The following is a 26,688-nucleotide window of genomic DNA, read 5'->3' as shown; positions in this document are numbered from 1 at the left end:
AAGCAAAGAATTAATAGAGCTATAATAAGAAAATATGAAAAGGATTCTGTTTTGAGACTGTATATTTGTTGATATGGATACTTTTTTTAGATAGTAATATTTCTGTATTTTATGATAATAATAAGATGCAGAGGAGACCAGGTTATGTTAAAAACGTTTATTATGTTTCAAAAGACCATGACAGCTTAGTGACGGGATCGGAATATGGAAAATAAAACGTTTTTATGTTGGATTATTGTAATATGTAAAGCAGTTATTTCTTGAATGAGAGGAACATTGGTGGTGTGAAAAAGTAGAGAGAATGATAGCAATGAAAAGAGAAAATAAAGAATTGTGGATACTGTATATGTAGGATTATTAAACCTAAGAGTAAGAATAGTATTACACCCATGCATAATGAGATAGTGGAATGCTCAGTATGCAGTTCTGATCTAGTTACCATAGAAACCGTAGTTTAATTTAATAAAATATAAGGTCTCCAAGCTATGCAAAAATTATATTAAGTTTTTCCATATTAGCACTTGGACAAACACTACTTTAGAATAAAGATAAATTCGGGTTATTTCCAATACATCTTATATTTCTACCATAATTTCAGTAGCTTAGAACCAATTGATTAGCTTTACAATTGAAACAAACATTTATTTGTTTTATTTCAACTATCTGGATTTCATTTCATCTTTCAACAAATGAATATTTTCTGTGAAAATTGAGCTATTTTAGTGTAAAACACTGTAAATGTTTGTTGTATATGTAGTGTATGTATGTGTTTACTTATATCACATAAATGTTAGTATTACTGTACCACAGTATATCTGGAATAATAATTAGCTTTTAAAATTATGTAAGAAATGGCCACTAAGTGGTAAGGGTTTGCTGCTTTAATGAATTTTTATCTACATTTCTGTAAAAGAATTAAAGGTTTTGTGTATATATAGGTAACTTGTATATTATGTATAACCTTTTGACAGCAGGCAACTTGTATTACTTTAATCTATATTATATTATTAACATTTAACTGGAGGGGGGGACAAACCAAAAATCATGTGCACAAGTCTGAATTTTTCCCAAAACTTTAAATGTTCAACAAGAAATTACAGTATTGGAATCTTTATTGGCTAACAATCTTGCTTTGGGATGTACCATAAAGTGTGATAATAGTCTCTAGAATACAATTTTTTTTATTTTTAGGTGTAGTTTATAGAATATATTAAACTTATTAACATCTGTAGACAACTTTATATAGGAATTAATTGGTAGAAGTTAACCTGTTGGCTAGAAGATGATATCATGAAGTTTAGAAAGACAAACGGAACTATGTTTTAAAAACTCAGTTGTTCTAATATAGATACTGGTTGCTGTAAAATATTATAAAGTATCAGTATACTTTTCTTTTTTTTCAAGTCAGCTTGAGTGTTGAAATTTTTAAAATAATTTTAAAGTTACATAATTGCCTTCACATTTTAACAAAAAATTTTAGAATATTTGGTGGCAGTTTGAGGTTGAAAATAAATCCATATTTCATAAACTTTAGTAACAAGATATGTGTTAAGAAATATGTATGGATAAATACTATACTAGAAAGACGTATCTTAAAGACTCGCTTGAAATGATAACATTATGAATACAGAAAAGTAAATGATAGTAAAATTAATAATGCATTAAAATTAATAAGCACATAATTTTGTGAATTTATATAAATAAACACATAGCCATCTGATTATTTTTTGTGTGAATAAGAAGGCAAGTTTTTGTAATTCCATTAAGTATTCAGTTTTAGCTTGCTTTATTCGTAAGATGTTTTTTAAGGTAACAAGATTCTTATGTTAATTTCAAATAAATATTCTTACCACTTTCCTATGTTCTGTCAATTAGTTCCAACTTTGGTTCTTAACTGAACTGAAGTTTATACAAAAATAAATAACTTCTGCACTAATAATACTAAGGCTGCAACTATTTTGATGAATTGCATTTTGTCTTTTATTTCAGTTTAAGTCGTCCAACTCTTTCATGCTGCATGAAACAGCCTGTCAAATGTCAGGTCTTATTTTTTTATACTCTGCCAGTACACGAAGTATCAGGAATGAGTTGAATCTGTGTGATAAGCTCTGAATGTGGACTTTTAATCTTTCCTTTACTTGGCTTCTAAGTGACAGGATTTATTTATTCAGTTGTGTTTGTAATGGAATGTAAAACTATGAATAGCATGAGACAAAGTATGAAAGTCGATAACTTTCTATGGGAATGTTTTTTAGAATTAAATCTTTGTTCATTATTAAAATTAAACCTTGAACTTCATAGACTTTTAGAGAAAGTACTTTTCTTGCTATTCTGTTTGATTTATGTATGATCTACAGGTAATTAAATAAGAAAAATAATTACAGTGAATGGGAATATTATTAATTATGTATATATGACAAAACCCAAGTTTTAATAAGTTTAAATTTGATTTAATTTTAATTCTTTTTATCATGTAATGTTTTTCATATATGAAGATTAAATCTTAAAACAAGTAGATGGTGATATGATTAATACTTATTTTCTTCAGTTCAACTTTCTTATTAAACACAGTTATGAACTATTGCACGTGACTTTAATGGCAAAACTTCATATGTGTATGGGCCTAACATCAGTCAGGTCTGAAGCAATCTTGTTTTGCACCAGTTATTACAAGTAAAATAGTGTTAAGTTGAACAAAGATTTATAAATAGTTTGTAGATTATTCATTTTGTGGTGCTCATTGTACAATAAAATGCTTCTATTAGGTTTTTTTAAAAATTATAAACAGTCCTTTAGTAGTAGTACATATATGATACCACAGCCAATCTTGTTTATTGAAGCTAACAGATCTTATTTACATTGAATAAATAATTCATTAAAAATTTCTTGTATAAAAAAATGTAATTTGCAAATGCATCTGCTAATGGATTTTGTGAAAGGCTGTTGGTTTTCAGAGAGAGAAAAAAACAGGTATTTTGGCTTTTCTACTTGATTATAAGAGTTCTGAATTGTCTTGTATTAGAATACTAAAAACAATAAATTACATCTGTTTCAGTTATGGGTTAGTATTATTAATTTTAAAGTTATTCAAAAATTATAACTCCTTAATATTTTACAGAAGGCTCAGTTTATTTGTGGTTTATGCAAATGCAGAGTATGTTACATTAAAACTACATTGGAAGCTGATCAGATCACTACAGTTTATTCATCTCATGATTATCATGCTATCTGGTGACCAACCTTCGATCTTGACAATAGTCCTGTAGTGTAGTTTTCTTTGCAAAATTTCTGTCTCAAGGCTGCAATTTTCAAAGCATGTCAGTCCTTATTGCTTTATATAATCTTTATATAATGTGTTCAGTACTGTTACAATATGCCATGCTGCTTACCATGGATAGGGTAGTACATGTTGTAGGTCTCTTTCTGAACAGTCCTGGTATATCATATTAATTCATATACCTTTATTTTTCAGTGCTATTAAGTGCCAGGTATACTTCTGTCTTGTAAATTGACACATCTTTATGATTTGCATACAAAAGGGTTGCTACATCCTCTTTCCAAAAGCAATAAGTTTCGGTGTCAACACACTACCTGAGAAATTCCAAACTATGCCAAGTTGTAGCTCTGATATATTCCATTTCACTGCGACTTCATATCAACAATGGTTGTTACGTGACTTCGGGATTTATGTTTACAGAATTGTTCAAATATAACGTATTCAACCCTCTGCGTATGCTGTATCGTGCATTTTCAACTGAAGTAGTGTATTAAAATATTACTGTAGTTCTGTGCTGTTAAGCTGTATTAGTTACAAAGAACAACAAACAACTCTTCCTTGTTTAAAAGTCTGTATTTAGGAAATATAAAATGACATAAATTTTCTTAAAACAGCTGCATCCAAACCAGAACTGAACAAGAATTATTTGGTGAAAGGATTGGGTAAGCCTAACACTGGTTCATTGCTACACTTTTAATTGACACAGGAATCACAGGTGAGAGACCTCTCCACGCACGTGTAAAATATTTGTACGTGTTCTGAATATTTTTTACACTGTCTTAAAGCTATACGGTTTTGTTGCATCACGACCAGAATGATTTTGCTTCCCATTTGAAATTACTATTTCCGGTGTGCTGATGGCATGACCGATATACTGTCGGAGAATACCGTTTTAACATTGTGTTAACATAGTTTAGTGAAAAGAAACACGTATTGGCTTTACGGCGAATTATTGATTTTTCATATTGCTCTGTAAGAATTGATTGTTAGTACTTTTAATAATTTAAAATAAGTATGAGCAGTTTTGTAGTATAAACTTTTGTTTTTAAATTGGTATAATTTTTAGCTTACTTTACACTGATGCAAGTTGTTGTTGTTTTTTATGCTGCTCGTGTAAATGCATTGTTTAATGTATTACGTGCCGAGCGTGGCCAGGTGGTTAAGGCGCTCGATTCGTAATCTGATTCGCATGGGTTGAAATCCTCGTCTTACGAAATAGTGAGTGGGAAATAGAAAAACCTAAACGTATATTAAATAATATATATAGCTGCCCTGTCTCTGCATAGTGATAGCACTAGTGAGTAGGAAATATTTTCTAGCACTTTTTAAAAAATATTCTCGGGTTGGGAATCGAGACATGGTGTTATCAAACACCCTTTGCACTTTCAGCTTTGACTGGGTTATAAGACTGATTGCCGAACTCGCAATTAGGTTAAGAGTATCTGCATATCAGACGGCTGGTGCTATCGACTGATTTTCTTTCCTGTAGTCTGCAACTCTAAATTACGAATGACTGTGCCTGAACTGTTAGGCCATGTGCGTCACTTGGCGTGGAGAGAATTACTTAAATAATGCCTGAATCTTTAACCTTGCCATTTGACCTGGTGGGTTCAATGTCACAAGCACCGTATTGTAGAAGAGGACTTAACATTTAGCTCTACATAACTATATTAGAATTTGAACTTGACGCAGAGGAACATTTTCTGTTATAAGAGCCATTTTTACAAACAGATAGTCACTACCGTTGTGACTTTTTGATTTCCCTCTGTACTGTTAACGTAAACCAGTTAAATTAAGCGAAGCCAAAACATTTGTTATAATTACGTGTATATGTTTAAAGCTTTTTATCACGAGTGAAGAAATGTAATGTATAGACTAGTTGACATGAGCACGTGCAAGTTTTGACATTTAGTATGGTAAAGGTAACTTTGCTAAACTCACGTGTGATTTCTTTCAGGAAGCTCACCTGTCAAGTCTTTTTGAGAGACTTGCATGTTTCCCAGAGAATGTCTTCTTATGGATTTCTGTTGTTGGACTTTTTGAGTTATCACACTTTTTGTGATGAGTTCAGCACGTTTGTTTTGAATATGCTTTATTACATTACAATGAATTGTGCAGGCAGCTGAAGTCGTCCATATTGTAAAAACGGTATGAATTACACACATAAAACTACAAATCTGTTGGTTACAAATTAAGCAGCGTTTCCACTGTTTGAACTTTTAGAAAGTGCTTTTTAAATTTGAGGTTTTTCCCCAGTTTGAACTAGCTCAACAGCAAAAAAACCTGTACACACAAACAGCGGTATTCAATGTAGAAATCGATTACGGGAAACAATAACAAATAGACTTTATTGTGCATTTTTGTTAGAAAATGCCATTCCTGAGATTTATGTGTGAAATGTGATAGCCATAGATACCCGAAGAATGACATTTGACCGAAATGTTGCTTAACAGTTTTTTTTTTATCTGTGTGCTACATGTTTTGTAATGGAGTACACTCCTCATTTTGACTGATTCAGCAAAATAACCCGGACTTTGATTCACTTTGAAGCACTTCACGCAAGTAACGTTGATAGACAGGACAAAGCTTCAACTGCTTAACGTGCATAATATATACAGTAACTTTGTTAGACTAAACATGTCATGGTTATGATTGACAGAGATGTCCTGGTTGGTGAAATGAATGTCCTGAATAAGAATTCATTGCGTATCACAGATAGTGCTTAGTCACGGTGCCTGATTGATAACATACAATATATTGTCAAATATATTTTATGGTGTTGGATGTATATATGACTAACTTGAAAATATTGTCACATATTCGAACATACTTCGAATGTATATGGTCTTTAGAGAGTGTTATAAGAACCTTGCTTTGACGTACGAGTTTCTTGGAAGCAGGGCAACATATGACACTAGATTGAGCAATACTAGTATGAAACTGTATGATTTTTAACATACTTAGTCTGAAGTCTATCAACAGACAAATCGTACTAATAAGCTTCTCTATGGTTTGATATTTTCTTGGTAAAGATATTTAATAAAACTATTCTGTAGTAAATTCAACACGATAACTACAGAATATTATTTATATGAGATGATTGTTTAGTTTCATTTGACTCGATTATTTGATAGTAAGTTACTGTGTTTTTCTGTCCTGGAATAACATTGACTTAGATGCGTCTAGTAACTTCTCTTCCAGTTCTTTCTTCACTTTTACCGCTACCTGAAAACAGCACTATTACTGAAATATAATGTGTAATTATATATACAGTAAATGTGTTATCCAAAAATCTTAACGGTAATTTAACTAGATATTGTCAGATGCTGAACAAATATGTGCAGTTGGTTACCAGTTTGCGAAGGAAATTAATGCTGTATTATAGCGTCTGTTTTTCACATATAATTTATATATTCGTATCGTTGTTTGTTATGTGGTTCTACATTTTCTTTGGTGTTTCTTAGTTTCCAAGTATAACAAGTTACTTGGTAGATAAAACTGAAGGAGCTGATTAGGATAAGCTGGGAAGTATAAGTGTTGTCCACTACTGATAACTTTAGTTATTTCTTTGTTTGTTTTCGAATTTCACGCAAAGCTACACGAGGTCTTTCTGCACTAGCCGTCCCTAATTTAGCAGTATAAAACTAGAGGGAAGGCAGCTAGTCATCACCACCCACAGCTAACTCTTGGGCTACTTTTATTTTTTATGAACGAATAGCTGGATTGATCGTCACATTATAACGCCCCCACAGCTGAAAGGGCGAGCATGTTTGGTATGACTGGGATTCGAACCCGCGACCCTCCGATTACGAACAGAGCACCTTAACCTCCTGGTTATGCCGGACTAGTAAGTTCTTACTGATGTAGAAACGTTGCGAAGAAGGTGGACTACAAGGCTATGATTGCGTACTGGACCTCTAAGTAGCAATAATGTTACATTATTCATTTGTACATGTACATAGCGTAAGGACACCGCAGTTAAAGTTGTTATTGTGTGCTGATTTTACAATAGTAATTTACACGGGATTTAAATCGGGCATGATAACTGGACATCTAGCGGTTCAGAAGTAAATTTACATAAAACAACATGTCAGAAAATCATTGACGTTTTTAAAATCGGAAGAAAAAAGTATTGACGAGATTTCATTCATGCATTAGCTAATTGCATTTTAAAGAACTTTCAGTGGTGGGACAAACTTTCAAAAAGGATACCAAATTTTCCCTGAAGTCCATCGCTTAAATTTATCAACACAATAATGTCATTCGCAAGCAAAATATCAATATATGAGGACACACTAGTTATAAAAATAAGCATCTTTCTTACAGTCTGCAAATGAATTATGGTTAAAACTTGTTAAAACACCCCTCGAAGTGGATTCCTGAATGTGGTTAGGGGACCTACCAGAGAAGGTTCTGTAGTTTCAGTTTACTTACTCTGGGATCTAAATATCCACCTACGTGTTTGCCATGCGTGTCGACCCGTAAAGGGGAAGAGAGGAACCTGGTGGTTGAGGGGTCCAACTCCAACACACTACTTTGGCCTTGAATTCCTGTAAACAGGCGGCCTTAGGGGTGGCCCTTCTAGGGTAAATCGGCTGGTCCATTTGGGCTAGGATCAAATATCAGTGTTGGACGTTCTCAACGGGTGTTTTGGACATTTGTCTGATACTAGTGTTCGGGTATAGTGCTCACGAAACTTTGGCGTTGCTACAGTGTCCTTGTTTGACATTGTAGTGCGTTCTTCTCGTAGGACTCAATGATGGGTGGGGTCAGTGGTCACTGAAATGTAGCTTCTTTATTATGAATGTTCTTATTTATGAAAATATAAACAAAAATGAAAAACAAACAGATAATCGGAAAACGATCACACATGGACGACTCTGTTGTACAGTCAACATCACAGTCAGATTCTGCACCTTGATTTCTAATTATCCATTCCTTATCCAGAAAATTCTTAGGGTAGCTGGCTGCCTTAAATCAGTAAAGTGCATTCTGGATACATTTTAGTGGAAATATCTTTACCACAACATGCCAAACTCTTCTTGAAATCGAAGATCATTGGGGATATACCCATCGAGGGGACTCCCCATTCAACTTTGAATTCTTTCAGAGGAGTTATAGTTGAAATAGATTTAAAGAACATTCGTGAGTAGGAGATCCTTGCTAGTTTTTCAAGCCAAGGTGTTACTGCGGTGTGCCGAAGCTTCACTTGTAAAGACGAAATTATGAACACGACCAATGTTTTGAAATAACGTTTATACCACCACGTCCTCTTGCCACAGTCAAAGCAAGTTATCTGAACTGTAACTTACGGCCATACATTCCCAGTCCTCTTGGATGTTTTGAGAGTCAACGGTTTGGTCACTCAAAAACATCATATCGTGGTTCTTTAACATGTGCTCTTTGTTGAGGCAAAGATCACAATGCTTACGAGTGCAAACTAGAACCACGTTGTATTAATTGTAGTGGTCCACACCCCTCCCTCTCTATTTCTTGCCCTAAATGGGTGGAGGAGAAAGAGATGCAATGCTTGAATACTGTAAATAATATCTCCCACCCAGAAGCTCGGGAAATTATTGTCTCAAACTCCATTTCCATTTCAGACATGTTGCCACACTCTATTCCACTGTCACAGTGGGAGTACAGACATATCTCTCCGTGCCTCCAGCAGAGTCATTTGCAAAACATCCGAAGAACCTTTTGCCCTCCATTATTAGAAGAGTTGACGAATCTACGTCTACTTTGATCTCTGTCCCTGACAATCCTTCCAGTGACTGTCTGGTTCTACTTCCTTTGGCTTTGGGTTCAGGTGTTTCCTTTGGCTCATCCTCTTCTGCGGCCTCAAGAAGTAAAACAGCCATTTGTTCATGCTTTCAGTCGCTGGAATCTTTGTCCACAGACAGAGACCTGCCGACTCTACTCGGGGCAGGATCCATGGAGGTCGATAGACCTTTGTCTAATAAAGACAAAAACGTGGTCGAAAACAGAAGGGCTCCCTGCCACGTTCTCCTCCACATAAATAAAAGTGATCACTCTGATCCAGTGGAACTGTTGGGTCAGGATTCTCGTTCACTTATAGATGACATCAAGGATTTCATTGATTCTTACCAGCCTGTGTGTCTCCTCTTACAGGAAATGTTTCTGAAATCTGCCAATACAGTCACATTTCGGCAGTTTTCTTTGTACAGAAGTGACAGGTTGTGTGATGGATGAGTTCATGGTGGGATGGCACTGTTGGTTGACCAGCATGCCCACCCAGTCTTTATCACTGGATATATCATTGAAGGCTGTAGCCATTCATGCTTCCTTGGGTCATACCATCACTATTTGTTCTCTCTACCTGGCTTCTGAAGAGACATATAATCAGTCAGACCTTGATGCCCTCATTGAGCAGTCACCACCTACCATTTTATTCCTTTGGGATTTTAATGGACAAAGTCCCGTTTAGGGTGGTGCTGATATTGATGAGAGGGGTCGTTCCATGGGGCATGTGCTGTTGGATAACAACCTCTCTCTTCTAATACTGGTTCTTATACTTATTTTCATGCACCTATTCAGTCTTTTATTGCTTTTGATCTCTCTATCTCCTTCCCTTCAATTTTCTGTTAATTTTCTTGAAAGGTTGAAAGTAACCCACAGGGCAGTGATAATTTTCCTCTAATTTTGAGAGAGACTGACTGTAGTCAATGCCATCCGACCCACGTGCCTCGATGGAAGTTGGACCAGGCCAACTGGTCCTCTTTCACTGCTCTCTCAGAGTTTGATCTTGTCCTCATCTCTAAGCCATCGATAGATAACCGCATGGGAGCAGAGCCTGCCTGTATTTTCCATGGAGCTGCTCAGTGTATTCCTAGAACCTCAACACATTTCCTACAATATTCTCGTCCTTGGTGGAATCCTGCCTGTCGCATGGCAAGAAAAGCTCAAAAATGGGCTTGGGATACCTTTCGTAGGTGTCCCACATTTTAAAATTGCATTGCATTTCAGCAGGTCCATGTCAGACGTCAAAGCCAGAAGGAATCTTGGATTAAATACACCTGTTGCATCTCTCCTACCACCAGTTCCAAAGTCATATGGGACAAGATTCGAAAGGTTAGTGGACAGTATAATTACGTCCCCTTTCGGTCTTGCTCTCTCATGGCCAGGAAGTTAGTAATGCCCATATCATCGCCAACACCTTTGGTGAAGATTTTCTCGAGCATCTAGCACTTCTACTTTATTCCCCACAATATGGCATATTGTGAGATCTCAGCTTATTTTACAGCAGCTGCTCAATGTATTCCTAAAACGTCGACACGTTTTCCACGATATCCTCGTCTGTATTGGAATCCTGCCTGCCACAAAACACGGAAGGCTCGAAAACGGGCCCGGGATACTTTTCGTAGGTATTCCACACTCTCACACTTCATTGCTTTCCAGCAGGCCCGTGCAAATGCTCAGTGGGTAATACGTCAAAACTAGGAGGAATCTTGGATTAAGTTCACAACCAGCATATCTTCTTCTACCAGTTCCAAAATCATATGGGACAAGATTCGAAAGATCAGTGGGCAATATGATTCTGTCCCCTCTCGATCTTCCCTAGTAGCTGACACCTGGAGCGTCACCGATATTCTTGGTAAAAGCTTTTGCCAGGTATATAGCACTTATGCTTCTTCCTCACTTTCTTAGCCATCGATCGGGCAGAGCAATCACGTTTTTCCTTTCGAGCTGATTGTGTCTATGACTACAATCAGCCCTTTACACTGGTGGAACTCTAACTGGCCCTTCATGACCTGATGATGCACACTATGAAATGCTGCACCATCTATCTCCCACTTCTCTTGCTATTCTTCTGATTGTTTTTTAATCAGATCTGGCAGGATAATGTTTTCCTGATGCCTGGCACCAGGCTATTGTCCTCCCTTTCTCTAAGACTGGGAAGGATCCCAAGGTTCCTTCAAACTACCGTCGAATTGCTTTGACAAGCTGTCTCTGTAAAACCTTAGAGAGGATGGTTAATGCTCGTCTTGTTTGGTTCCTCGAATAAAAAAAACCTCCTCTAGCCCACCCAGTGTGGGTTCCGATGACAGTACTCCACCATGAACCACCTGATTCGACTTGAAACGTCAATCAAAGAAGCATTTTTCAAATGACAATATCTTTTATCAATATTCTTTGACATTGAGAAGGGTTATGATACAACATGGAGGTATGGTTTATTTCGAGACCTCCATTTATGTGGGTTACGTGGCCATTTGCCCATTTTTATTAACACTTTTTTAATGGACAGGCAATTCCAAGTTGGTGTGGGTTTGACACCTTCCAGTTCTTTTCTACAGGACCTTGGAGTCTCTCAAGGCTGTGTTTTAAGTGTCGCACTTTTCAGTATAAAGATTAATGCCGTCACTGAACAACTATCTCTCACTGTTGAAAACAGGCTCTTTGCCAACGACTTTCACATCTCATGACAGTCGTCGAACGTGAAGTATATTCAGCAACAGCTACAGACGGCTGTAACTTCTCTCTCTCTAAAACCGTTTGCATGAACTTTTGCTGTCAACAGGGTATTCACCCTGATCTTGAACTCCATATCAGTGAAGTTGTGCTGCCTGTGGTTCCTGAGACAAAGTTCTTGGGACTTATTTTTGACTATAAGCTGACCTTTATACCACACATGAAGCAGCTACGGGTCAAATGTACAAGAGCACTGAACATCCTCTGTGTCTTCTCTTCCACCACTTGGGAGCAGATCGATGTTCTGTGCTAAAGATATATCGTGCTCTTATTCGATCGAAACTCTATTATGGATCACTGGTCTATGGCTCTGCCAGGACTCCAACCTTAATGTTGCTGGACCCCGTTCATCATTACCGGGGCTTTCCGCACTTCCGCGGTTCAGAGCTTATACATAGTCTCATGAACCTTATTTGCACCTCCACCGTTTGCGACTGCCTTTATTGTATGCTTCGAAACTTTGTTCCGTACCTGGGGGTTTGTTTTCCTACCTCGGTGGGCCATGCTTTTTCAGAACAGACTGTCTGCCATTGCTCCTTTTGACTTTCATATCTAGGCGCAGTTGGATGAATTGAGTCTGTCCTTGGATAACAATGCTGCATACACTGGTCAGCCCCCCTCTCCATGGCTTATTACTGTTCCCAAATGTGATCTATCTTTAAGCCATCTGATAAAAGCAGACATTCATGATTGGAAATACTGTCTGCTATTTGCTGAACATATTTCAAACCATTCTTCCATTCCTACTTATACAGATGGTTCAAAATCAGGTGACTATGTGGATACTACCGTGGTTTGTTATGGTTCAGTTGTCGCTGACAGGATCCTCTTTACAGTTTCTGTGTTCACTGCCGAATTGCATGCCGTTTTTCTTGCCCTAGATGAATAGAAGCTATGCAGTACACGACCGTACTATTTATACTGACTCGCTTAGTTCTCTACTGCCCCTGGAATTGCTACAAGTTAGTTCTCACCTTGTTTTTGCCGATATTCAAAACTGACTGCCCCATTTCTCATTAACATCTAATTCTATCCAGTTTTTCTGGATATCAGGCCATATCTGTTTTTGCACTAAACAAGCTTGCTAAGTTTGTCTGCTCTGGTACTATCATTTTAAACATACTTATACCATGGGTTCAACCTTGACGTTGAACAGTGCCTTTGGCGATGATGACACTGTCCATCTCAGTTGTATTTTTACATTTTTGAGGACCATTGGCCATTTTAACTCTAAGATTTTAATCTGATAATTGGACTATATTTTGTTGTAGCATGCTTATTTTTTACATATTTTAATGATTGTACTTTTCTGTCGGTTGTGTGGTGCAGATAGCCCAGCCCCTTCTCGTCAATAAACCTCAAACATCCAACCAGTCATTAGATAAAAGTTTACTCTACATATGTTACATTCAAATCTAACAGCATTGTGTCACATAGTTCCGTTCCGAATTCTAAATCAGTTGTTCTTTTGATTATACATAAACATCCGTTTCAACCCCTTTGCAAAAAGGCAAATTCTTCTTTCAGTGGTAGGGTAGGAAAGATGCCCTACTGGGGGAAATACCCCACTACTTAGTATGTTAAAAAAACGTAATGGCTGATTGCATGAATCTAAAACTTTACGTTTTTTGTCCCTGTCGATTTCACGTTATACGTATTTTGATCGAACACAGAATGTGAAAACTTCATCTTTTTTATTTTTTTTTGTTTATAGCGCTTTTTGGTATTCGACAACCTATAGTTTATTAAACGCAAGGTAGACCACGTGTTAAGCTGATCATTCACTAGCTGAGAAAATAATGCGTCAATGAATGTGTATATAAATCTTGTCATGGTGAAGAATGCATCCTATTATTAAAAACGTTTCTGAAAGCACTGAGGCTACGCACGAGGCCTTTTTTTTTTCTTAATTTGTTACTGGAGGGCAGACGGGTTTATGTTGCCTACAATGAGTGAGCTTGTCAGAAGACCTTAGTAACACGTTCCTCACAGAAGGAGTTGAGGTTCGTGTTTGTTCAGTCAGTACCTGTAGATACAGAATCGTTGGCTTTTTTTTTTTTTTTTTTTTGTCTAGGTATTATTACATAGTTAGAAGTGAGGTCTTGTAAAACAAAGCGTCATGTCACTTGAAATAGCTAGAGTCAATATTAGAAAATCTCTGACCCCCCCCTCAGGAAAAACAAAACAAATTCAAACAAATAAAATTTAATATATGGTACACGTGAGTACAACAAAATCATCTGTTGCTGTACTTTTATAGAGAACAAGTTGCTTTCTTGAACGTATATGGAATGGAGAGAATTGAGTTACGATTTTCCACTTACTAGTATACTGTGAAGAAAATTTATGATAACATAAACTTTGTAAAGATCAGAGTTGACCTTGATGTGTGTGTCTAACTTGCATTTGGACAACGAAATAAGTGAAGTAATTATTTAATTCATGTACAAACATTATACAGTTTTTATCGCTTTTTTTGGGGGTGGGGAATTTGGGCTGAAAAGTTTATTTTTGTATTTGAGTTCAGGAAAAAACAACATTTTCTGCCATACAGCAGATGTTTGCAATTTATTTTCCCCCTTCAATTCATGGGCTGTCACTGTCACATATTGTATAGTTCAACAGTCTCTGCTTCAAGGGTTTTTAAGATTTATATATACTTTCTTTTTAAAAGATAACATAGAAGTAAAAATGTTTACGTTTAGAAAATATCCTCTATTTTATACATATATACTAGATGGACTGTTCATAATGTATTTTGTACATATATACGGGATGGACTGTTGGGCCCATTCATTAGTGTTACTATTGTACATACAAAGTTGTGCAAAAAAAAGCGTCCTATAATTTAAAACTGTCGGTTGTTATAAGAGTGACAAACAACGTTTCAGCGTTAGAGTAACCCACAGACTGACGATGGGCGGTGTTAACTTTTTTTCTAGTCTGTTACTTCAAAATTAGAAAAGTGACTAGCGTAGATAACCTTTGTGTAGCTTTGTTCGAAATTCCGTAAACAACAGTGAACAACAACAACACAAAAAATGGTGTTAAAATACGTATTGTAATATCACGTGTGGGTAGTCTTATGATCAAGTATCGATAATGTGTTAAAGTATTGTTGTATTCGCGTAAATCTCGTTTCGCCAACCTAAAAGTTTAAACCCTGAACACGTGTATGAAGGATATTCCTTTCCACATTCCACACAAGTCCGGGTTCCATTCGACAGTTATCACCAGTTTTCAAGAGCTTTTGTGTCCCGTCTGTAAGAGAGCGATTTATAATACGTGAGATCCAACCAAGGTCATGTCATGATAACACTTGCATAGCGGGTGGATGCAGCTGAAAGAACGTTGCTGTTTTTCAATATTCAAAGCAGCTGTAATAGTATAGAAAAACACAATAAAACTTCGTATCGCCATTGTTAAAGTAACAATAAGTTAACGGTGGAGAAATGTAAGTTAATGTCACTGTTTATATATCTTATCTTTTAAGGAATTTGCATTATTAAACAAAAACATAAAGTAATACGTGTTGATTAATGGATAGCTGTAGAGTTATATTATAGATAAGATCCTTAAGCTCTTTGGTTGCTGCTGATATCCGTTGTACATTATAAACCTGACAGTTATTTATTACTTCGACATTAATTTCTAAGAACTGTTTATAAAGATGCAACTTTTAAACGAGCATTCACTATCATTCTTCTTTTAAGTCTAAGAGATTTTCATATATATACTCTAATCTCTGTATTCATAAGGTTCAGATAATTATGTATGTGTGCAGGGGCTTGATAATTAATACAATTAAGGAAGTTAAGATTATTAGGGAAAGAGTCATCACTGATTATATAATTTTTTCCTAGTAAAAGCTTGGACTTAACGGGTCTAGTTTAAGCTCATTACAAAAGGGGCCTCTAGTCACCTGTTATAATAATGAGAAAACATTTTGATTTCTCTCTCATCGTTCTTCTCTGACTCCGAAAAAAAAAAGTTGAGTAATTGTAACTTAGCCCTGGTATCATTGTTGGAGGTCTACGTCACATTGAATTTATTAAAAATAGCATTTTCTAAAACTATTTATACAGTTAATTTCTTGTGGGTCGTTAGCTTATTTGATCACAGGGTCCTAAATAAATATATAACCAGACTAAGCAATTTAAACAAAAATGCCAGTCAGAATTCCGCTAATGACTTTTGGTGCCTCCGTTGTATGGTTGGTTTCCGTTTGTTGTAACGGCAGAATATATCACACAGGTGGTGAGTGGTAATAAACATATTTGTAAATGGAGAGTCGAGGCGTTCACAGAAAATGTTCTAGTTCGACTGTTATCGATTAGGTTTAGCAGTTCCTCAACTAAGGGCATAATTTATCTTGGGGTGTCTGAGAAGCTTAGAGAAACAAGTAGTAACAAAACATTATTTGCAGAAATGAATAATGTGACTATATTAACAGCAACATCTTCATCGCTCACGCATCCGAAGTAAAAGGGGCGAAGCGGTCACGATCTAAAAAGTTTGAGAAAGAACCACTGTGTTAAATTTAAATTGTTTTCAATTTTGCGCAAAGCTACATGAGGGCTATCTGCGCTAGCCATCTCTAATATAGTAGTGTAAGACTAAGTCATCACCACCCACCGCCAACTCTTGGGCTACTCTTTTACCAACGAATAGTGGGATTAACCTACAACGGAAAGGGCGAGCATGTTTGGTGTGGCGGGGATTTGAGCCCGCAACCCACAGATTAAGAGTCGAGCGCCCTAACCACCTGGCCATTCCGGGTCGGGCCCCACTGCTAAATTAACTAAAAAGAAAATAGTTTTCTCCTTGGTAGGTAATCTAATGCGCTGTAAGAATTGATTTTTATAATTACGTTACTTGATAGATGAAAACTATCATTTCCGTATTTCACAAATGTTCTAAAAATGTGCTTTGACCTTCGTTGTGAACCGCTTTATTCACGACATGCCCACGTAATTAGAAAAAAACAAACTTGCACGAGTTATTTATAATTTGAAAACAGTTAAAAACTCGAGATGAAGTCCGGATGTCGGCGGTAACAACACTTTTATATTTCTTTGCTTGTTAACTTAATACTATAGGGCTACTATTTGTATAAATCATGCTTTACTCTTTACCGCATTAGAAGAATTGGATTATTGCATGTGACGTTACGAGGATCATCTGTGGCATTTGGTACACCAGAGCTTTTCGTGATACGTGATACGTTGTTTTAACACAGCGAATGTGTTGTCTCGGAATAAAGAATTCATTTTAAAACGATTGCTTGACAGGCAAAGTCAAGACTTATTAGAAATGTTTAGATTTGTATCATTTTACATTCCTTTAATATGTCGGATTGTATTATTATCAATATTATTGACACGTTACTTTCTCTGTTCTTGTAGGTGGCGCTAGATGTAGAGTCGTGGACAAAATATAATTAAAAGGTTTAATCGTCTTTAATAAATCCAACATTTGTCGTTCGGGTGAGGAACCTCACTTTAGCTCATAACAACTATGAAGCGCTTATACGTTAAATAATAAGATGCAAACTTTATTATTTTATAGTAACTTTGGGAATACTTATATAAACTTTAGCGTTATTCCTTTTTTGTCGTTAACCTGTATTTATATAAGAACCAGAGACAATATATTCATTACCACCATGTAAACGATCTTATTTCCATTTGGTCCACATTTATAGCGGATGCTAAGATAACCTAGTTATTTAGTATGTCACAACTACGTCAGTACTGCGGGCTACAAAAACACCTTGAGTACACGGATACTGTACTTTACCTCTTTTGACCACTAGGGTTATACAAACTGCCATGCGAATGCTGAATACATCTGATTTGTATCATGGCAGTTTGGGTTTTATATTACAGTTTATAGCGTTTATTTATACAGCTTGAAGTATATTATTCACTCCTTCCTTGAGTTTCATTCTATTACTGTTTCTTGCGTTACATATATTTACTGCTAAGTTTATTGTATTATATTTACTCACTCGTTGCTTATGATGTTCCAGAACATTAATCTACTGTAAGTTTTGTTACATTAATTTAAAGTTGTTATAGTTGCAGAAATGGGCTTCTTAACACGTGCTGAGATTATATGGGAATACTCTTAATGATTATTTGTATGTAAATGTATTGCTGTCGCAACATCCCTCTAGCTGCCTAGCACCTGAAATTTGAGCCGAGTACCGACACTTCAAAAACTAGAAATATGTTAATTAATTTGCACCCGAAATTAAGTGTATTTTATAAGTAGACTTTAAGAGAGTCAGAGAACACACTGGCTGTTTGTAGTTCCCCGTGTTCTCTAGTAGAACTCTTTCAGACTACCCAGCACGCATCTGCACTCTTTCACAGGAACTTGCATCAGACACCAAGAGGACCGCCCCGGATCAAGAGCAGAGGAGTTAGAGCGTTGAAATAGTGAAATACTCTTGTCATACGTTGCGTAGTTATTTTGATACTTAATAAAATATATTTTATATTTGTGCTGTGTATTTAAAACGTACACGTTTTAAAATTCCTGTTATTTGATTAATATGCAGCAAAGGTCGCCCCCTATTTTTAATTTTTCATAATGGCAGAACAGATGTGCAAAGTATTATAAACCTCAAAGTTGTTTGTACTGTAGTGAAAATAGAGATATAGCAAACTAATGAAATATGCATTTTTAAAACTTATTTTAATGGTAGTGATTTTTGTATAGTACACACTTTTTACCCTTGCTGTTTAATTCGAAAGTCATCGAATTGTGTACTTCCACTTGTTAATATATGCATTTTAAATTCACTACGGTTGTAATTAGTCTTAAATAATTAGTGATATGTTTTTTTATTTAAAATGGAGTCGAGGAATGGAAATTAGACATAGAATATGGGATATTTTTCATGATGGTGACGTAACTTGTCTGACAAATTGTGACAAGGCTCCTTCCTATATTGTACAGTTTAGCAACACACTATTTGTTGAACAACACTCAGTTACATCTAGTTGTTACGGTCCTCATTTGTTAAATGTTTGTAAGGGAGCATTTAATGTTTGTGTGTTCGGTTTAACACTTTTTATTAGGCTATCTGATTGACGTTTTGATGTATATATTGAATTGTTTGTTTTGTTGACTTTCACGCAAAGCTACATGAGTGCTATTTGCCTTTACCATCACTACTTTTGAAGTGACATCCAGGCTTTTACATATTGGATGGCTATAGTCATTAACTGTTTCTTGTGTTTCACCAATTGTTTACGAGTTTTTAATGTGTTAAGTACTTAAGACGTAATGAAATTAAGTAAACAAAGAAGGAGAATGCAATAAAAATTGTAGTACGCTTTTCAAATCGCAACTCGAGGAAAGAGCTTCCCAAATATAAATTTTGATTCTGATTTTATGGTTTTGCTTGTCTGTTGAGTGAACAATGGAAACATGATACCAAATGTTTAAATAACACCCACGCAGTCCTCCCAAGCTCCCCTAAAATCAGCAGTTACGAAAGAACATCGGAATATGCACAGCGTCTTCTACTCTTAAAAGAGGATTAGTTTGGGAATGGTGGGCAGCTTACTGGGAGATTACAAGTTACTGTCTACAACATCCGTTGAGAACGTCCGATTGACCTAAGGGAAGGGGTATCCAGGACCATCTGCCTAGAGGAAATTAGTGCCAAAATGATGTGTTAAGGTGCCACTGACATAAACTGACCTGTCTGTGACACCCCTTACGATCCTCTCCTCCCTTTAAGCTGATGCCACGCAAGGTAAACACGTGGGTGGATGTTTGGATCCCAGAGGAGATGAATCGAAGATGGAGAACCTTCCCTGGGAAGTTACTCACTGTAGTCTAGGAATCCACCTCGAGGATATATATATATGTATGCTAGAACCACATTACAGTAAGAGAACAATGACTCATATGTTTTGTTTTTTATACATAGGTTGACAAATAAGTTTACTTTTCTTAAGTAAAGAACAACTTTTATTTAATGTAAAATATTTTCTATGAAATTCTCAGTCGAGCTTACGTTTTTAATGTTTATTTCGTTCTCTCTGCATCAAATGTGACACCTGTAGGCAAACTTTAAATACTTCAAACAATATGCAACTGCTTTTATACCACTACAGATAATACAATATCATTTAAAATATGCCACAATAAATTATTAAGAAATAAAAACAAGATGGTAATGGATAACGGTATTTAGATGTGAATAAAAAAAGTGTTAATTTGATTCTTGCTGGCCTGGTGGATGTATTACAAAACTTGAAACTTGTTATGTTGCAACTGTTATGTGAAATATAAAACGCACAACGGATCTAAAGACGTAATAACCGGCGTGAAATATGTTGCATAATTTTTGGTCGATCACGTTTACGACTCTACTTCAGCAACAACTTGTATACAAAGCAAACTCCATCCGCTGATGATAATAATGATTCTCTTCCTTCTAATGTAAGTCTGAGGTTTGATTCCCCTCGGTAGACACAGCAGATATCCCGATTTGGCTTTGTTACCGAAAAATGTTTACGGGAAATTAACTAAATAAATTTATAAACACGTTAAAACACGACCTTACCGTGTAAAAACAAACTGCGGACACAAGTGGTATTACGTAAAAACTTGTATAAAGTGGAGACAGAATAACTGACCTATAAAGATAGATACTACATTGAACTCTAAACCAGTCACCTCGAAGAATATCAAACTGCTGTACATGAGACCGTAAATAATTTTATAGGTGCAGAATAGCTTTATTGTAAAAGAGTCAAGAACACCCTTGTTTTACATCCTGCCTACGATACAAAAACCTGAAGACCCATGGTGGCGTGTAGTTTCTAAATGTAAATATCCTATAGAGTTAAGCTAAAGCGTGTTAAACGAACCATCACACTTTCAGTACGTAGTCTTCAAAAGTGTATCAAAGCATCCAAGCTCTTCAAAGGTTTAATTAAATTTTCCCACACTTCTAATCTATTACTATTCACAGCAGACATTACGCCATCTTGTATTACGTAAAGAGGGTCTTGAAGCTCTTTTCTGCAGCCAACAGCGACAAGTGCTGTCAACAGACTGTCTGTACGTTGACATTAAATGCCGTCGTTTTCACTGATTCGTTCACAAACAAAGTGATTATGAAAACTGGATAGTCATTTGCTAGCCTGTTTCTATATAGAGCACAACGCGTTTCAAACTTATGCTTGTTTTATACCGATGATACATGAACTACATAAACGGTATTTTAATTTCCAAACATAATCCAACGCCATAATTTTATTAATTTTGTTAGGAACTTTCATCCATCCCTCAAGAGGCAAGCAACGTTTTAAACCATTCGGTAACCTTCTTCGACATCACTGTAACCTTAACTACATATAAAACCTTTTTAACATTGATATGTTGTAAGCCTCGCATTCTTTCCTGGATAACAACTACAGCCGCTTCACATCCACTGAAAATGTCTTTTTCAACTCGTAGTTTCTGCGCCTCCGTCGTTTATCTTTACGCAAGTCCGATTTTAGACAAAAGGTTAATTCAAATATTTAAAATTGAATAACTAATCTCCAGATATAACCAGTTCAACTCACAGGGATGCTGCAAAGGTCACCTGTAATAAAGTATTACAATAGAAGACAAAATTAAAAAAATTCAAAAATTGAGTCCCTTCAAAACTGACATCCACCAAAACATCTAGGTTTCTAACACAATGAAAAGCAATTTTTGGAATACTTCAAAACAAAACATTGGGAGGTAAATTTAAAGATAATCTAAACTTAGCATAGTGGCTTGTCTGGTTGAAGACACCAGTGAAAATAACTCATTTTCAGTGTAGTACGCATTGCTGTGTTCGTTCAAAATGCAATAGATACCATTACATTAACACGGGTCCTTAGGTACTTGGGCCTAATTAATTATTCATCTGTCATCCAAGCGCTTAGTTCATCGTATTACTTATTCATATTGTTCATACAGAACAGAAACAGGTCGAATATTGTCAAAACAAGCACGTGAACACCTTGATAACATTAGAACCAGTGACTCGACATTTTCAACGATTATGGCCAAAACACTGGCCACTTAAATATTGGCTATTTGTTACTCACCGAATGTTAAAACACAAAGATAAGACAAAAACTAACTTGTTTATAGACTTGACACCGTTCACTCGAAGGGAGTAAGTGAAATATTTTGTTATATAATTTCGTGCGTGCGTATGAAATTACTTATGCATAAGCTCACGTTTCTTTTATTTATGTATGCGCCTACAGACATATGTTACGTGTTTGGAATTTCCTTGTTTCTTTACAGAGCTTTGATCTAGTTTCTATATACACGTGGCCTAGTATGGCCAAATGGTTAGGGCGCTCGAGTCGCTATCTGAGGATTGTGAGTTTGAATCCCCGTCACGCCAAACATTCTCGCTCTTTCAGGAGTGACAGCGTTATAATGTGACGGTCAAACCCACTATTCGTTTGTAACCCAAGAGTTGGTGGTGGGTGGTGATAATTAACTACCTTCCCTCTAGTCTTATATTACTAAATTAGCATATTAACATATACACGTTCTTTTTTTTGTTTCTTTGCATGATAAGCTCCTTATTGGAACAGCAGTATTTCTGCCTACTTGTATCTCTAGAGACCGGGTTCATTATCCGTGGTTCATTTTAAATAACTTTCTATGTTGTCATTTTTTAATAACTCCGTGTTTCTTGCATGTATATCCACCCTTTTTTTTTCTCTATCCTTCATTTCTATGGAAAGTGTAGAACACTCGTTCCAGAAATTTCTAGTTGGAATAAAGAATCAAGTAATGTCCTGGAATGTTTAATATTACGTAATTTATAGTAATTTACGATCAGAGTAATCTGTATATTGAAAGCAAATTATAAATCAGCCAGACAATCAGTATAGTTAAATAAATGAAACAAAACTTTCTACAATAGCTTCTTGAATGTGCTAATCGCAGATGTAACATTGTTTTCTCATCTTTGGTTATTATATTATTCTTCCTTTAAAGTTAGTTTGGTTAACAGCATTAGTTAAGATGCTTCATACATATACGTTTGTTCGTATATATAGCTATCTGTGTACATGTAATTCATAAATTATTGCTTTCGCACATATGAGGATCATTTTTCATTGTTTTTCTTAGTACGTGGATTTAGAATTAATTGAAATATCTCAAGGTGGCGCAGCATCATGAGGTATTATTTGTATTACGGTTGAAAATACCCAAAAAAGTGAGTGAGTTTCTCTTAGAGCAAAACCACATTGTGCTATTCGCTGTTGATACCGCGGGAGATCGCACCTAGAATTTTAACGTTCTAAGTTCGTAGACTTACTGCTTTCCTGTCGGGGGTTTATTGATGAGTGTACTCAACTGATGAACATAACATTTTATTTTTGTCATGTTATGTATGGCTAAAGAAACAGGCAATGTATTAACTGGGTTATATTGCATACTAATTTAATTTTCTGTTTGACCTGCTTTAATTAGATGTTATTCACTAATACCATTTATAGTGCAATACACAATTACTAGTTAAAGTGTAGTGTAACGATTACTAATTAAACTACAGTATATGAGATGTTCCAGTAATTAAATTATAATTTTTTACGCTTTTTTGTAGCGTAAATGTAGTGGAAATTTTTCTTAAACACTTCATTTCGAAATAACACATTTCCTTCACGAATGGAATTCTTCTAGTATTTGTTTTGTCATTGGTATGCCATGACTTATAACTAATGCTTGCAGTGACGTGAGACATTTTAAAGCCTGTGATATAATTGGCAAATTCTTCAAACGCAAGTGTAAGAACCAATTTCAGTATTAGAGTACACTGTGTTTCGGACCTCAGTAATTGTGTTTTACTCTATATTCTAAAGAGAAACATTTATCAGTAGATTGTTTTGATATATTTCGATGCTCGTATGTGAAAACATGGTGCATTTAGAACGAAAAATCTAAATTATTGTGATTCAAAATTACGAATCATTTACGCGGTCTATTAATTTTCAGCTTTTGTCTCGATGAAAATTGGCGCACATTGTCGGGAAAAATTAATATCTTTATTGTAACATTGCTTCTTTAAATACAAGATCATAAGCCTAAAACATGATTCATTTTATTTCTAGTTAAGTATCAGAAAAAGAAGCAAACGAATGCCAAGTATTAAGTTGATGTATAAGAACTTTCAATTTTAAAGTAATACAAAAAATTCCGATAGCAGACACCAAAATCTGTAACAATGCAAGTCCACTTTTCCTAGGCCTAATGGTAGTTAAACTTTACTTAGTAAGGCGTATATTCGGTAGAGAGATAAATTAACACTATTCCTTGTGTACGTTTTTTATTTTAGTTTAGGTATATCTAAATTTTACCGTACTTAATACTATTAGTAAACATAATGTTATTCTACAACATAATGTTATAACATTTGATTGTATAACTTAAATACTATGCTGAAGAAAGGGTTTGTTTTGTTTTTGGAATTTCGTGCAAAGCTACATGAGGGCTATCTGCGCTAGCCGTCCCTAATTTAGCATTGTAAGACTAGAGGGAAGGCAGCTAGTCACCCACACCTACTGCCAACTCTTGGGCTACTCTTTTACCGACGAATAGTGGGATTGACCGTAACATATAACGCCCCCACGGCTGAAAGGGTGAGCACCACCGTTATTGTTTTACATGATGGACTTGGTTATGAACTGTTGCTCATGAGTACGGTTTCCACTGTAGGATACTTTTGTGTAATACACTGAGGTCAGTAATGTCTTCATAATCTTATATGTTGTTTAAAGCCCACCAACCAAACTTAGATGACGATTTCTGAAGGCTCCTTTGACTTACTTGAAGACACAGAAGTTCTTGGAAGTTGTCTGTAAGGGAAATTTCTATTATAGCTGTAAAATAATGTTAGATTTTTGGTTACTTCCAGTGACAACAGTTTATTTTTCTTCACTGTTTCCCTTGTGAATTTGGCCCCCCGCTAGTACAGCGGCATGTCTACGGATTTACAACGCTAGAATCAGGGGTTCGATTCCCCTCTGTGGGCTCAGCAGATAGCCCGATGTGGCTTTGCTATAAGAAAACACACCCCTTGTGAATTTGGTGGAGGGTCATCCAGTAATCTGTGTTTCCCTGCTGGAATTGCATCTTCCCGTTTTTAGTTGATATAGTTCAATACTAAAGACACCCGGTTTTCTGTTGATTTTTTTTCGAAACGTTATAAAATTGCATTTTGTCTATAATTTTATACATGTAATAGGAGAACTTCGTTCTACAAAATTTTGTAATATAATCTTTACAAGACTCTATTTCAGACGTAATTTACAGTTTTTATTTATCACACTCTCTTTACTTCAGGTATTTAACCTGAGTGGTCACAAGCCACAATGATGACCACGGACAAGGTGATAGAGTACCATTCATCGTGAACTCTTTGTGTCTGCTACATTTTATAGAAATAACATATGAAAACCAGGAATATAACATTCTTTAAGATTATGCTAAATGAGATATTTTTGAATATTTTGCATTGCACAAAAATGTTGTTTTGAAGTTTTTGTTAATCAAACAACAACATTCATTTTTACAAGACACTCTGTTTAACGTACAACTTGTAAACTAGAAAGTACTAAATGTTTAAGAGTTCTTAGTTATGCCCTTAAAAGTTCTAACATATATGAAAAAGTTGTCTTTAAAATGTAATAAAATCAATTAGATTTAATGCTTACATACGGCTGTTGTTTGTTATTAAGCACAAAGCTACATAAAAAAACTGTCTGTGCTCTGCCAACTGCGGGTATCGAAACGCTGTTTCTAGCAGTGTAAGTCCACAGACATTCCACTGTGCCATTGGAGTGGGGAAAGCGTTAATGTTTGTATATAAGGTAATGTGAAGTTTAACCCTTAATCGCATCACGCACCGAAAATTCTATCATTTTCAGTAAGGCTTACTTATTATGTTTATTATTTATATATCCTGAATATATGTAAATATAATAGTGCTGTCTGTTATATGTTCATATAATTACTTCGGAGGGTATGGATGGATCTTCACCAAAATTAGTATGGAGGTTCATTAAGTTCATGCGGAGGTAAATACAAATTTGTAGTTTTGAATTTTGCAATTTTTATGGGAGTTTTTGCATTTTTTACAATTTTTCATGTCTTCAGACTTTTCATGTCTTCAGATGACATTTCATTAACCACGAAATTACATAAATTTCATCCAGAGGGCGGGTTCCCCAGCTTGTTTTTTTTGTTTTTTGTTTGTTTTTTGGGAATTTCGCACAAAGCTACTCAAGGGCTATCTGTGCTAGCCGTCCCTAATTTAGCAGTGTAAGACTAGAGGGAAGGCAGCTAGTCATCACCACCCACCGCCAACTCTTGGGCTACTCTTTTACCAACGAATAGTGGGATTGACCGTCACATTATACACCCCCACGGCTGGGAGGGCGAGCATGTTTAGCGCGACTCGGGCGCGAACCCGCGACCCTCGGATTACGAGTCGCACGCCTTACGCGCTAGGCCATGCCGGTTCCCCAGCAGATTTACAATAGAATATACTAAGGTTAGAGTGTTGATAGTTTAATTGCATAAATTTTATTTCGGATTTTTCCGTTTTTCGTGGTAAAAGTGTATTGAATCGATTATATCTCCCCCCTCCATCCAGTAGCAAAGCAGTATGTCTGCGGACTCATGCCGCAAAAACAGGGTTTCTATACCCGTGGTGGGCAGAGCAGTTAGCTATTGTGTAGCTTTATGCTTAATTCTAAACAAACAAACAAATATAATCGATCATGTTTTAAACTTTTTATTTACCACCGGTGGTTTAACGAAATAAACCAGCAGATTCCATGGTTCGCGGTCTGTTAGCGAAAAAAATATACATGATGCGTACTCCG

General features: G+C 35.8%; 1 pseudogene across 1 annotated transcript in view; it reads left to right on the top strand.

Moving 5' to 3' along the window:
• LOC143255233 (uncharacterized) overlaps window positions 1–26,688 on the top strand; it is a 175,113-nt pseudogene that overhangs the window by 1,372 nt on the left and 147,053 nt on the right. The window lies entirely within an intron of this gene.

Source organism: Tachypleus tridentatus, chromosome 7 (genome assembly GCF_004210375.1).
Source record: "Tachypleus tridentatus isolate NWPU-2018 chromosome 7, ASM421037v1, whole genome shotgun sequence".
Taxonomy (NCBI): domain Eukaryota; kingdom Metazoa; phylum Arthropoda; class Merostomata; order Xiphosura; family Limulidae; genus Tachypleus; species Tachypleus tridentatus.
Note: the sequence above shows the minus strand (reverse complement) of the source record. Positions and strands in the feature narration are given on the sequence as shown.